The sequence below is a fragment of the Gallinula chloropus genome (assembly GCF_964237585.1).
Source record: "Gallinula chloropus genome assembly, chromosome: 1".
In the NCBI taxonomy this organism is placed as follows: domain Eukaryota; kingdom Metazoa; phylum Chordata; class Aves; order Gruiformes; family Rallidae; genus Gallinula; species Gallinula chloropus.
In genome coordinates, this window is record NC_140085.1 from 101,453,864 (window position 1) to 101,465,740 (window position 11,877).

The window sequence follows — 11,877 nt, forward strand, 5'->3', positions numbered from 1 at the left end:
ACTGTGTACCTTGCTGATTTGAAGTTTGAGACTGCATAAAAATGCTGAATGGACTGTGCTTAAATAGTACTTTAAAACAGTAAGGTGGTAGCTCATGTGTTGAGGCACTGAACTAAATGGGGGGGTGGGGTGTCCCCATCTTTATAGTCCATCAGCGTTTCTTTCTCTTAATGCTAAGTTCCCTCTCATGACAATTACAGTACATTCTCGCTGCTCTGGTGGAGCTAGCTGCTCAATTTGTAACACAATGGGAAAGCTGTATGGGAGGGAACATTGTGACAGCTGCCACAACTCACTTTCTTATCAGTATAGTTCAGGAAATAGCTCAGAATGAGAGTTGTGGTTTAGGAAACCTGACAGTATTAGAAATACTGGTAGGAAAAAAGTTCCAATATTCTTTTTTAAATTTTTTAAAAAGATTTTCTTTCTGGACTTGGCAAAGCTGGAAGTCAAAGTGGCGATGCCTCCTCTTCGAGCTTTAGAGCTGGAGAGTTTGGGTGGCAGGGGGAGCTAAAGAAAAGGTAACACTTCTTTTTGAGGTGTTTTGTGGTTGACTGCGTGAAATAAAGTCCAGCAAAAGCAGCCAGTTCGTTGCCTTCCTCTTTGCAAGTTAAGTGATGGGGGATGTCCTCCTGTTCCCTAGAGATGTCAAAGCAGAATGTGACAGGGCAAAAACCAGGCCCACACTTTGCACTGGAATCCTTTTGTGGATTGTTTTAGTGATTTGGTGGGTAGCAGGGATGAATATGTGGTGAAACTATTGCCTCTTCCACTACAAGGACTACTGTTATGTGCCGTTTCCACTGCTGAACCTGGGAGTCTGCTGAAGGAACTTTTGTTGCTCTGCAGCCTCTGAGACACAAATGCCAATAACAACCTATCATCTATAGCCATGCAAGGACCGGTCAGTCAATTTCCAAAGTCAAATAAATTCTTTTTTTTTTTCCCCTCAGTCACTGACCATCCCCTGTACTAACAACTGAGTTGAAAGCCAAAATACAAGCGCAGAGCAGTAACCCTCCTTCTACATTCTCCAACTGTAAGGATGGGAAAGAAAAAAAAAATCTTCCCTGTGACAAACTTTTAGGTTAAATTCAACAGATTTATTTCTTTCTCATTCTCTCTCTCTCATGTATGCGCACACTTAGACACACGCACAAATGTGCTTATGAGAAGCAGATGCTGTGATGGTTGTTTCTGAAAGAGGAGGGGAGCGCTTGCTCACAATGTTGCAGTTAGAACTGATGGCAGTGAGAAAGCAACAGAAATGTTAAGAGTGTTCATGTTTCCACAGAGAGGAAAAAAGGCCCTTAAAAATCAGGTCACAGACAAGTTATGTGGCTTAACACATTACTAAAGGAGTTGCTTCATTCTTTTTGTCTGTGGTGAGTTCTGATGGTGTCCCAAGAAAGTGGATGATTCACTTTGTGAGAACTTATAAAACATGATGTACTCTTGTCTCTATTTCTGGGAGAACACAGGGAAATTATTGTTTTATTTCAAGAAAATCTACATGCTAAACTCCTTAAAGTTTTCCAGGATTTCATTGTATTCTTATTAATGCTGAGAAGTCTGCTGTCAGTTTTTGTGTCTTCATTTGAAGACAGGGAGGGTTCAAGCTGTCCACCAGTTTTTGAAATGCAGATACTGGTTTGTTTCAGCTGGGTATTTCCACTCCAATGAGATGATGGAATAGTGCAACTACTGACTGCCCGGCAGGCTTGATTTCCAGAGAGCTGAATAAGCTACACTTGGCGATAGTGAAGTGCACTTCGTTCTGATCCCTCTCCTCACCAAACACATAAATTGGGTTACCAGTTTGTCTGATACCTCTTTCACAGCGTGCAGGTCTTCAGTGAATGGCAGTTTTCTCCCAGTCATCTGCTTCTGCCTCAAAACGTGCTTTCAAGGACGAATCTCTCGTCACAGCTTTCAGAGGGAGCAGAGGCTGCGGGAGGGGAGTGTCACGTTTCCTCCTCCACCTGCACGTAGGATCAACTTGCCTGTGCCCAGACCTTTCTGTTTCCAGGCTGTTGTGTGCGTGTCTTGCCCCCCTCCTCCCACAATTCCATATGTGTATGTATATATTTATATACATATATATACACACACAAATACGTGTGTAGCTATACCTGATTCCCTCCATTCCACCCTCATGCTTCAAATGCACGTCCTATGGAAATGAAGCCAATGACAGCACTAAATCTCATCTGAGACTGAGAAAAATGTGGGCGGTTTATTGCATTCTCTGTAACCTCAGGAGTGAATGGAATTTTTCCATACTTGCAAAAACAAATGGCGACAACAACAACAAAAAAAACCCCACCAAACCCAAACCACCTTTCAAAATCCCCTGATTTGTTGTATCTGACATTGGAGTCAGCAGAGTTATGTAGGGAGGTGCAATATATATTGCCTTTCAGAGGACAAGCGTATCTTTTTTGAATATGATTCTTTTAAGGAATTTCAGGTACAGGCTTTTTCTCCTTATCAATGGACCAGCAACATGCATTTCTTATAAATGATTTAGAAATATGTATATTTTTAAAACTGACTTCTTGGCTTTAATATGTCAGCCTCTGAGCTTTTAAAGGGTATTTGGATGACAAATATTGTTTTATGTGTGTTTTTTTAAAAAAAGCTGATGCGTGTTGTTTGGAACTGAAATCTCAAGTAAAGCAGGAAGGTATTTAAAAATGAATACTGCTTTTACGTATTAGCCCTATGGGCACAACCTGACAGCTGTAGTGTGGGAAAATGTCCCATCTAAAGACTAAAGGATTCTCACCTGAGTAAGGACAAAATCCAGCCCCTGTGACAGGAGAGGCAGGAGTAGTCGTCTCACAAAGATTGAGCTGGTAGAGCTGTGAGCAGAGATGATCCTCACCAGCATTGTATGTCAATGGTTGGGCAGCCACTGATCAACACATTAAATATTGCCCCACCTTACAGAGCAAACTGGTTGCCAAGGGAAATTAGGAGTGCCCTTGGAAACCTGGGTTTCAGCTGCCCTTGGTCTGCACAGTGCCTGTGACCCTCTCGCTGCTCGTGCTGTGTTCTCCCTGGCACTGTGCTGGGACCTGCAAAAGCTGGGCTGGAGTTCCTGTGAAATGCAGGATGCTCTTAGCTCCCAATAGAGATAGTTTAGGGACAGGGATGATTAAAACATAGCAGTTATCTCATGCACCTGCTCAAAGACTCAAGCCTTCAAGATGGATCAGCTGTGCATCACTGATGATGGCCATTGGTGTACAGGAGCCCAGTATACTGCTTCCTCCCCTGAGTGTCATTGGAAGTCTTTGATGGCATTTGAGATAATTGGGACCAGCCTCGAATATCCAAATTGGGGTCCAGTGTTGGCTGACACAGTGTGGGGGCCTGGGGTGTGATCCAACATTGATAGACATCAGTTGGCATCGGCACTGCTTCCGGTGAGCTTGGGCTCAGGTAAATAGTACCTATAGACAACTGATATTTATGGCAGTTAAGGTTTACAGTAATTGAGTCAAATATTTGCAGAACTGTGCTGCACTTTCCCTGCTAGCTGTTTGTAGCTGTTGTTTGAAACCATCAGGCAAATCAGGGTTCCTCTCCTCCCCCCACCTGTTCTCCAGCCCTGCTTCCCTTAAAACTCCATTGAACTTTTTTTGTGCCTCTCATCAAAACTTTGGGGGGGCCTTTGTATTAAGAAAAGTGTCACTGTTTTAATTACTGAATAAATAATATAATGTGAATTTTATTGTTATATTTTTTATGTAGCATTTTCAGTTTGGTCTGTATTTCTCAACAATTAGCTAATGCTTTCTTTTTATTCTTATGCAACTGAAGAACTCATAAATCTCTTTGTAAATTACAGCATCCTGAGTTTCTTTTTTTTTTCATGAGATTAATTTTTAGAGCCAAGGGTTTGTCTTCTGCTGGAAAACACTGTAAAACAAGTATTCTGAACTGGTTCTCTGCTAAAATTGGACAGAGTGAAAACCTAGCATCAAAGGGATTTCAAATAGAGCTCTCATGAAGGCTCCAGCTTTACATTTCAATTGCTTCTGCTACAGTATCATAGATTTTTTTTTAAGACTGTTTTTCTAAATATCTGTTTAAGATGCATTAACACTAGAGACTAGTTTACGATCAGACCTGGTAGAATCACTACCTGACACCTCTTAGGGTAACGCCCATCTCTGTGTTACCTTTTCTGGCAGTTTTGACAGCCATCAAACAGAGACTTTCTGTGCAAGTTATTTATCTCAAATTGACCTTTTTTTCATGGCAAAGTTGAGTGACTTCCACTAAGGAGGTAACTTTGCCCTTTCTAAAATTGTTTTACAGCTGTTTAATTAAGAAATGTTTGCATGTCTGTGTTCTGGCTCGAAGGCTGAAGGTTTGGTGTTTTGGTCACAGATACATCATTTACTGTTCCAACAGAGGGGGGGGGAAACCTCCAAACTTTGGCCAAGCTCAGCTTTTGAAAAATTGCCACTTGCACGCACTCTGCAGGGAGCTGTTAAGAGTTTAGTTGCAAAATCCTGTGAAGATCCTGACCATATGGGCTATACTGTCTCATAGCATCAGGAGATGAACAGGATTTTCCCCATACGTCCTGCACCAGGCCCCTGTTTCCAGGACTAGACAGCAAACCAGGGTGTTTTTTTCTCTGCCCCAAAACACCCTGTACTGCTTTCTTAGGTTGTGAGGATGAGATGGAGAGAGCTGCCAGGCAGAAATGCAAGGAAAGGAAGGGAAGAAAGGATGACACTGGGTTCAAAAGCTTTTTATAGGAGGGAGTGGGATTGGGAGCTATCAGGAGCGAAACAGTCTCCATGGACACTCGGGGATGAAGATGGGATGGGGACTGCTGAAAAAATGAGGATATAATGCCGAACAATCACTTGGCTAATACATGAAAGACATAGAGGGGGATGTGACAGCCATCAAAAAATACCAGAGTAAGGCAAGGACTCCAGAAATTTGGTATAAACTAATTGTCAAGGAAAGCTTGGTATGAACATTGCAGGAAATATCTTTCTTTGAAGTGAGCTGTGTGGGCTGCATTTTAATCTATGAGAAAAGACGTGGGAGCGCTGTTGCTTTAGGACAATCACAATTATCCTCAGCAAAGCAATTGCATTTTAGGAAGCAAGAGTGCGTGAAGTTAGGGGATGAGCTAGCAGAAGTACTTTTTCTTCTCCCTGTAGCTTCTCCTGTTCTCACCAGAGTAGGGCTCCAGCTATGTTGCCCCACACCTGAGTTTCCAGGCACTTATGTGGATTGTTTCCATGTGCTCTCACTGCATCAAGGAATGAGAGCAGGGACGGTGATGGTCAAGCGCAAGCAATATTTTGTGACCCATTTTATTCATGGTGGCTCAAGCCCTCTGTTAAGGGAAATCAGTGCCATTCAGTTGACTTCAGTGACTTTAACACCCGTAGAGAATATCACTGGATACGTCCAGATAAATCTCATTTCGGGTGTTATCAGCTGGAAACAGAGTCCCAGCCTGGAATTGTGGGGAGGTGCTTCCCTCTGAGCCAGAATCCAGCCTGGTTACCTCAGCGGTGCTCAGCCCGCCTGGTGCGGGGGAGACGCCACAAAAATGTGAGGAGTGGGTCTGGCATCCTCCGTGCTGGCGGAGGAGGTGAGCGTGGCTGGGGGCCAGCTGCTGGGTCTGGGTCTGGTTGGCCCTGGTGGGACAGGAGGGCCATCAGTCCTTTGTGGAGACCCCAGACACAATGGGGTCGGTTGTCCTGGCAGGACCTTGGGCTCTGAGGGGTTATGCTGCCTGCATGACGTGGGAGGCCGGGTGGGGACCAAGACATCTGGTGAGAATTCCTCACGGCTGAGCTGTGCATTGGGCTGGGATGCCAATTAATTTAGCTGATTTCTTTTTTGGGGTTGTTGGGAGGAGGAGGGGGGGGCTGGATGCCGCAGCCTTCCAGTAATTGTCTCTCCTTCAGAATATCACTTTTGCTTTCTTTGAAGACAATTGAGAAATTATTTCCTTTTTTTTTAAAAAAAAAAAAGCAAACCCTGAAAACAGCAAAACACCAGCAGGAGCTCAAGCAATGTCTTTGCCTTGACAGTAACCCTACATGTGCAACGGTTTATCACTACGGGAAAATGAGTGGGTAATAAAGTTTTGATGTCGGCTGTTGCATGCACAGAAGTATCACAGGCTTTGAAAATGATTTGTGATGTGAATGCCCATAGTAGCACCAAGGTTCAAAGGGAGGTGGTTTGTTCTTCATGCCCATTTAGTCATTTAGTTATGAATAACACCAGCTCTAATTTCCTCCTCCCACCAGTGAGCAGAGAGTCCTACATTGGAAGCCAAATATAGCAACAAAGATTTCTATATCTGGCCAAAACCAAAAAATCTGTTCCCTTTTAAGAATAACACTCTATTCTTTTCTGATGGAGATGGATAAAGAGAAAATTCAACTTTAAGGAAGCCAGTTTCTCAGTGGGGAAACTCCCTAGTCTCTCTCGAATGCCCAGTGTAAAAGATACAGACTTATCTTGGTATGTATGTAGAAGCCAATGGGGAGACTTCTGTAGAGCCACACCAGTAAGGTGCTTTTGGAGTGGCAGTCCGGATAAATCTTGCCTTCTTGCTGGTGTGTTTTCTCTATCCTGCTTTGTCTGTCTTCTGAGCAACACAGCCAATGCTGAATGGGAGCTCCAGGAGTTGCACAACTACCCCTGCTTTTTATTCACCCTTTCTTTTCCAGTTTGCTTTAGTGGAGAAGTTCATTCCTTGGCTCTGAGGGACAGACCCCTGCTTCACCCAGCAAGTAAGCTCAATGAGGCAGCATGGAGCAGCAGCATCACCCCATGCTCCCTTTCTCCTCTTTCTTGTCAGGGGAGTATGCGGGCAGCCAGCCCTGCGCTCTTTCACATGGCCAGACTTCAGTGTGCGGGATGACCAAGGACAGTGGGGCTGTCGGGTTCCCTGCCTGGCTGGCTGGGCTGGAAGAGAAGGGATGTCCTACAAATAAAATCCAGAAATGTTCACGGCCAAATTCTTCCTCAGATAATCATTGGACCTTTTCTGAATTGGAGCTGAGCATGTATGTGGATGCCATTCTAGCAGTTTTTATGTTGGAATATGTTTTTAGGAGGAGGCAAAACCCCACACCCCTCCACCTCTTTCTGGTCTTGAGCAGTTTCTTTGACTTTTCTACATCATCTGAGGAAAGCTATTCAGCCTTTCCTTCGAGGATTTATTCCCATTCCAACCCACTCCCACCACCCACCCATAAGCAGCTGGCATCTGTGACATGTGAGCAAAAAAATCCCTTTCTCTAATGTACCGGCTGTCCTTGTTTTAGAAGTGTTGCCTCACTCATTTTCAGACTGTTTGGCTGAAGGTCTTTGTAAGGTGAACACTTAAGGATTCTAGAGGTCACTCTTCCTCCCTTGGAAACCTGAGATGTTGGGGTTTTTGACTTCAGTAGAAGCAGCCTTGGATCCTTGATGCATTTTAAAACCAGTGCAGGGAAGTGTCATCTAGTGAATATGTTTGCACTGGATCTGTTCTGCCAGACATGTTGCTGATGGGTTTTTAAATAAACACAGGGATGTTTGGAAATATTTTTGTGTATGTAAATATGTAAAATATGCACAGCAAACTAACAGCTGTGGGGTGTACTCGTTGCTCACGTGAGGAGGCTTTGTGTCATGTTTTTTTTCCATCATCCCCTCTTTTTTCAAGCATCTGTGTCTGTTCCAAGATAATCACTTCTCTGTGATTCCCAGTGGACAAAGAGGGAGGAGGCTGGATGGGCCTGCACGATGCCCTAAAGACCGCCTGAACTTTTGTGAAGAACCTCCTGCTGTATGGTGAAGCCTGCTTTCCATGGGGCACAGGAGCACGTACGTGCCCTGAGGACAGCATACAGGAATTTCTTTTCATTAGAGGTAGCATGGTGCCCAGGTCCAACTGAACTTGGATTTTCAAGAACTTTAACGCAAGACACAAGACATAACGCATCGCGCTCACTGCCGTCCTCGGGTGCTTCATAACTAACCTGACAACATCATTACTCACTGCTGTATGAGTCTTAATTTCCTGAACTGAATCTGTTGCTTAGGAAAGGCTGACAGCTCTGCAGCCTCAAGTCCTGTGTTTGACCAGGGAGAGACGAAGCCTATGTGTGCGTGTTGTTCTACTTGAAGACCGCAGTAAGAAGGACAGGAAGTCACCAAGAGCAAAGCTGGTCCACAGTGCTACTAGACTCTCCACATTTTAAAAACTCAACTGTGCTTCATTTTAGACGTTCTTTTGGAGGGAGTAATTCATCCTCTATGCACAGTAAGCCTCTGCACTGCTGCTGAATTCTACAGGATATTTTGTGTGACTTAGCCACCTGTTGTTTTTAATGATTTTTTCCACCCTTATCCTTACTCTTGTTTTCCAGTTCCGCTGCTTTAAGGGCAGTCTTCCAAACCCCTGGCTCTCTGGCAATGTGGATGTCATGGGACACAGCAGAGCGACTCTGTGTTACACAGTTAGCATCTACGGGCACAGTGAGTTTGACCTGTCCATGAGAAGAGATGCTTGGACTTGTGGATGTCAGAAGGTGCAATGTAAATATAAGCTCCATATTTTGTTTGATGGCTCCAGCCACAGTGAATGGAAGTTCTTGGGATGAACGACAACCCTGGGTAGAAGGCAAAGTGGACAATCATTCAGCAGGATCCCAGGGGACACTTTGGCTCCCTCACAAAAAGCCACACTTACTCTGGTGAGGGAAATAGCTGAAATGCCTCCTACAGAGACCTGGTGCTGCTGATTTTCCTTGTTCCCAGTTAGCCTAGTGTCCTGGTTTTGGTCAGGATGGAGTTAACTTCTTTTGTAGCAGCGGATGGAATGCTGTGTTTGAGAGTTAAATGGAAGCAGTGCTGATAACACCCTGATGTTTTCAGTTGTGGTCAAGCAGTCAAGGACTTTTTTCAGTTCTTCATATTTCTCTATTAATGAGAAAGGAGGGGATGAAACCAGGACAGGTGACCCAAACTGGCCAAAGAGTGTATTCCATGCCAGTTACGTCATGCTCAGCATAAAGGGGGCTGATGGGAGGAGGAGTGGGACGGCTCCAGGACGCGCAGTTTTTGAGGGATGGTCAGGTTCCGGGATGGCTCTGAGTGGCACGGCCTGAGCTGTGGGTTCGGTGAGAAACTGCATTGTGTATCAACAGTTTCATATATTTTTTTGCTCTAAAGTCCTGTTAGCATTGTTATATTTTATCTTTCTGCTATTTTAGTAAACTATCCTTATCCCAACCCACGGGCTTTTGGTTTCTTCGTTTTGGGTTGTTCCCTTCCCTTCCCTTCCCTTCCCTTCCCTTCCCTTCCCTTCCCTTCCCTTCCCTTCCCTTCCCTTCCCTTCCCTTCCCTTCCCTTCCCTTCCCTTCCCTTCCCTTCCCTTCCCTTCCCTTCCCTTCCCTTCCCTTCCCTTCCCTTCCCTTCCCTTCCCTTCCCACACACCTCCCTCCCCCCCACTTCTCCCTCTCCTCTTTTTCTTTAAAGAGCAGGCAGCTGCGTGGATCTCAGCTCTCAGCTGGGGTGAAACCACGACACCTAGCTGGCCTTTTTTGCCTTGCTGTCAATGACAGTTCCATGTGAAGAGGCCTGAGGGGATCTTTACGAGATCTAGCACTGTCAGGAACCTCACTCCCACCTTACCCCTGTCCTAATGCAAAGAATTCACCACCATGGGGGCAGGACACTCCAGCAATTCATTGTGTTTTCCAGTGCCTTAGTGCTGTGTTCTCCCAGTTTGGAAATTGCCAGGTTGCTTAACTCTCATTTCCCCAGCTGGCCAGTGGCTGTGTCTATTCCACCACCAGTTTCCCCTTGCAGCAACTGCCACTTGCTACCAGCTTGGGGGATGCAGTAAAGCCTTTGAGGCTGCTGCTAAAGCCCACAGCTTGGGAAAAAAAAATAAATAAAGTTTTGTGGCTCATATGTGGCCTGGCTAATTTTCTGGTCTCTGCGATGGAGAAATGGCTGCCTTTTGTATGAAAGCAGATATCAAAAGACCAGAACATGTTACTTGTTCAGACACCTCCAGACACAGGCAAGGGAAATGGAGACTCAGAGGCAGAAACAACTCAAGAACAGGGCACTTAACTTCTCGCTATCCCCTCACTGCTGTGTCTGCGTGTTGCCTGGAAGACACCAGCACGACAAGAGATGCCCTTTCATTCTTCTTTACGGTCTCCTTAGGCAGGAAGTAATTCATTTCTGCTGCTTTGTATTTATGATACTTCTCAGCATGTGCTGGTTTCATCAAGTATGTGGACGGCAAGCAGGGAAAACAGTTGGCTAGTGGTTTTCCTGCAATAGCTGATGTCCTCTGTGAACAAATTAAATCAGTCACAATGCACGCTTGCAGAGCAGTGTTTGCAGTGTGGAGAGTTGGTAACAAGCAGTGGAGTCTCCTTCTCTGGAGATATTCAAGACCCATCTGGACGCCTATCTGTGCAATATGAGCTAGGGAGCTGCTCTGGCAGGGGGGTTGGACCCGATGATCTCTCGAGGTCCCTTCCAACCCCTACAATTCTGTGAGTCTGTGATTCTGTGAATGACAAAATTTTCTTGTATTTGGATTTGAAACATAGGGAAGCTTGGGGGAAGACTGAAATTAAGCAGGATCCCCAAGCTCTAGAACTTATTCCCTTTTAATATTTTGGAGGGTATCTCAGTGGTTCTTAGCTAAGGGTCTCCTTAGTAAAGGAGAAAATGTAGCTGTCATCCAAGACAGGTATTGCTGATTGATTTTCCTGTGGCTGTTTGCTGATTTGAAAAGGTCCAAGAGGAAACATGGAGAAACCAAATCACCTTGTAAAACCTCCAGTTCTCCCATTCGCAGTTGAATTCATCATTAAATGCAAATCTCAAGCTTGGTATTTTTTTTATATGAAATCAGCAATCATTACAATTTTGTCTCAGCTGGAATATCATTCGCCCCACATTTTTCTTTCTTCATCTTTTGATGGGTCAGATTTAAACCATCTGCAGGCAGATGGAAAGGAAAAGTGGAATTATTGTTTTCACCAAAAAATTTTGCAGCTGTCAGGGTGTGTTTGACACAAGCCTGTTGGCTGAAAACAACAACAGGACGCATTGTCCCGCCTGGATATCAGAGAGCACAAGAACTCTTCATGGCCAGCTCTTACTTGGAGAACTTGGGGCTAAATGAGGTAAAGATGATCATTACTTAGCCATGCTCAAGGGCTTTTCAGAGGGAATTCACAGAATTAGATGCTGCTTTTCCTGGGCCTCAGTGAGTCCCTGTTGTTTTCAGCCTGACTGAGGAGACTCCTTACGTGATAGTCACAATCTATGATCTATACCACTGCTTTGTGACTGATCTACCACATGGCAGAGGCTATAGCCATCTCTTCCAGTACCTGTCATGACGTATTGCTTTTATAACTCAGTTTAATTTATGACCCCATCACCAACAACTGCAGCCAAAAAAGAAAGAGGTTAAAGCAGAGCTTTCGAGGAGGGACATCAGGAGCTATGACTCAAACCCTCCCAGCTTGTACTAGCAGATTACTTCACCTCTTTGTGTCCGAACACTAGTGGTTCCTTGGTGACACCAGCACTGCTTCTTTTCAAAGCAGGCCTTTCTGTGGGAGCTCTGTCTGTGTGAAAGCCAGATTCACTACTGGGAGCTCACGTATCTTGCTGCTGGTGTTCTTGTTAGGGTTTGTGAGAATAATTGTTCCTTCTGCTTCCACCAAGCTATGCTTCTTCAAGAAATGTAAATGAGTTTCCAAAATGGACTAAAACTCAAAAAAACCTATGTGCTTGTAGGTGGCTTTGCCTGTAGAAGTGTGATTTTTCATTAGCAATGTGAAGTTTATA